The sequence below is a fragment of the Artibeus jamaicensis genome, unplaced genomic scaffold (genome assembly GCF_021234435.1).
Source record: "Artibeus jamaicensis isolate MK-2021 breed Jamaican fruit bat unplaced genomic scaffold, CSHL_Jam_final scaffold_916, whole genome shotgun sequence".
Classification (NCBI taxonomy): Eukaryota; Metazoa; Chordata; class Mammalia; order Chiroptera; family Phyllostomidae; genus Artibeus; species Artibeus jamaicensis.
Genome location: NW_026522059.1, coordinates 25,421,220 through 25,424,321, shown reverse-complemented (window position 1 = coordinate 25,424,321; position 3,102 = coordinate 25,421,220). Strand labels below are relative to the sequence as shown.

Below are 3,102 nucleotides of genomic sequence, written 5' to 3'. Positions count from 1 at the left end.
TTGCAGTGTATGCACTGTTATTATTGCCATTGTGCAAATGTGGAAATTGAACCACAGAGAGGTTCAGTGACTTGCCCAAGGTCACACAGCTAGAAGTGGCAGAGCCAGCAACACATAACAAGAAACAGACATGGGCGTGGAACTCAGGTCTGTCTGACACCCAAGTCCACATTTACAATATTTATGCTTCAGGGCTTCTTTCATACTCAGTACCAGTGTGTGGTCTTGTTTTTTTTGTTTTTTTACCTGCCCTTTACCTTCTGCTTTAATTCACAAAACGGTGGCCATTCGAAGGCAAGCGATGGTTTCTCCGGAAGGTCACAGCAGCCTCCTTAGGGCCCACCTTAGAGCCTCCTTAGTAAAATCTCCTAAAGAAAGCTCACAGATGGGTTCCGGGAAGTTAATTAATATTTAAAGAAGCATTCATGGAATCCCGTTTGTCATTGCTTCCATGGCAGAATTGTTTTGTCTCTTGTATCATTTTGAATGTTGTAATAAACAGACTTGAGCCAGCCAGCCAGCCATCTAAACATCCGTCCATCTGTCCAGTCATCCAACAAACATGCAGCCCCTGCTCTGTGGCTCCCGGGTACTGGCCTGCTGCAGCAGTGGACAGACATGGTGGAGTTCACGTTCTGGGCGCGGGGAGGCAGGTGATGAAGGAGCACAGGAAAACCCCGGGTAGAGACGAAGGCTGCAGAGAAAAGAAGTGTGGGGCGGAGGCTCCTTCAGAAGGTTTACCTGGTGAGGAAAGCATCAGGCTGAAACTTGGAGGTGAGCAGGAAATTCCTTGAGAGAAGCAGGGAATGACTTCCAGGCTGAGGGAACAGTGATCCCCTGAGGTTGGAATGAGTGTCCCATGTTCAAGGGACAAGCAGAAATGTGAGAAAGGAACATGTGACAGGAACATGAGAAAGGGGCGGCGGCATGAGGTCGGAAGGGTGGTGCGCCAGATGGTGGTAGCTGTGAGAGCCAGATTTGGGAATTTCACTCTTAGTGATGGGGAAGCTGCCGGGATGGCACAAATGTGTCACTCTGCATTCAAAGCCCTTCGTATTTTAGGGAATCACAGAACGGGAGGCAGGGTCCTGGTTGTCATCATAGAAGCTAAGGCCTAGAAGGGACAAGAGAAGGCATTGTCTCTCCTCTCCTGTGGCACTGGGACTTTGAAACACGAGGGTGTGTCTCCAAGATGCAAGGTCAGTACGGAATGACTAAGGTGGCCCTGGTGTAGTCTGGTGTGCACAGGGATAAGCGTGCAAGGGCAGCACGGTCCAGCATATGCTGACCAATGTCCACTGGCACTGGCTGCCCATAAGTGTCCTGTGGAAAGGAATCAGGGGTTGCGTCCTCAGCAAACCATCCCAGGAGTTTCACTGTGCAAACCTCCCTCTGTCCCCTGTTCTCCCATCTTCCCCTTGATTCTCTGAGTTCCACGGTCACTTTTAATACATTTCTCTTCTGTTCCAAAGAGAGCCAGTACTCATTCTGTTGTTTGAAATCAAGGAGTGTGACTAGATCAGCAGAGGAGTGATACAATCTGAGGCACATTTTCAAAAAACAACTGGCTGCTAAGTGAGAAATGAATTAAAAAGGGGAATTGGCCAGGGGCCAGTCAGAACCAGAAATCACACTAAATGTTTCCAATAGAAGGGCTTTAATAGAAAGAATTGCTTTTTCACAGGCATTAGGAGGCTCAAAGTATAAAAGGAAGAGGGAAGAGGGTTGTCACTCAGGGATTAGTAACTGCAAGAAAGCAGCTCCTACCTCCTGGGGCTGGAGCACAGGTGGTGTCGCCTGTACCCAGGAGCCTGGAAGAGGGACTCCACGGGTCTAGTGCTTGCATCTCTGAGAGAGGGGCGCTGTTCAGCTGGTGCTGCCCCCAAAGGGGTGTGGCTCTGCAGCTTCTCTGGTCCCAGGGGCACAGCCCAGCAGGGGAGGCAGTGTGACATGGCTGCCGCTGGCTCCTGGGGGTGCTGGGGATGTAGGGTGGGGGGGGCGGGGGATGCTCGAAGGCTCTGGAAGCTGGAGCCATTATTTGCTGCTACTGGAGTGACCAGGAAACATGGGAAGTGAAAACCAGGAAAGAAATCCCTTCTCCCTTCCTTCTACTTTTCTTTCTCCTCTCTGCAGAACCTAACAAGAACCTAGGTAGCTAGGAGGGAGGGAGATTCCGTTTGCATCATCCCAACCCCACACGACAGAGAGGCATATCTGAGAGACCACAGGTAAGTACCAGCACAGGAGCATCAGGTCCAGTGAGGAGCCACTGCTGTCAGTGGAGAAGATGATGGTATGAACTAGAGTACCAGCAGCAAAAGGGGAGAGAAATGGGTCAGGAAGATGGCAGCCTCCGGCACTGAGCCACAGTTCCAGTGGAGTACTTGGTGTTACGAAGGGACCTGTCCATTCTCCTGGCTAGTGGGCGTCTTGGCAGTGCAGCTTGTCACACAGCCACTGCAACCACAGCCGACCTCTCCTCCACCCCTCCCCACCCCGGAACGGAGCGCACAGACAGGGTGGTCCTGGAGGCTCCAGAGGAGACCTCCCTCAAGTTCCTGGCTGAACGCAACATTGACCACGTGCTGTGGCTGCAGCAGCTGGAGAACACCGCCACTCGCACTGCACTGGGGCCCTGCACGAAGGGAGAAGTAACCCAGTATTGGAAGACATTCTGATTGCTCAGATGATTATTGTTATTGGTTATGAATATTGGCTCGATCCAGACCTAATGTGCCACCCATCCCTAAGTATCATCACTTGTTCTGATGACAGCTCACTTCTGCTTTTACATTAGGACAGTTTCTTGAGGGTCAAACACATGCTCACATTAAAGTTGTCATTATGAAAGTTAATAGAGCCCTGTCTGGGGTGGCTCGATGGACTGAGCACAAGCCTGCTAACCAAAAGGTTGCTGGTTCCATTCCCAGTCGGAGCACATGCCTGGGTTGCAGACCAGGCCTCTGGTTGGGGGCGTGCAAGAGGCAACTGGTTGATGTATCTCTCACACATCTCCCCCTCTTTCTCCCTCCCTTCCCCCCTTTTTTATTTAAAGTAAATAGAATCTTTAAATCTAAAAAATAAAATAAAGTTAATGGAAAA

General features: G+C 50.6%; 1 pseudogene; it reads left to right on the top strand.

The window, feature by feature from the left end:
* The first annotated feature begins 562 nt into the window (after positions 1 to 562).
* Positions 563 to 2,678, top strand: LOC128626729 (putative peptidyl-tRNA hydrolase PTRHD1; annotated as a pseudogene).
* Positions 2,679 to 3,102: the final 424 nt, after the last annotated feature.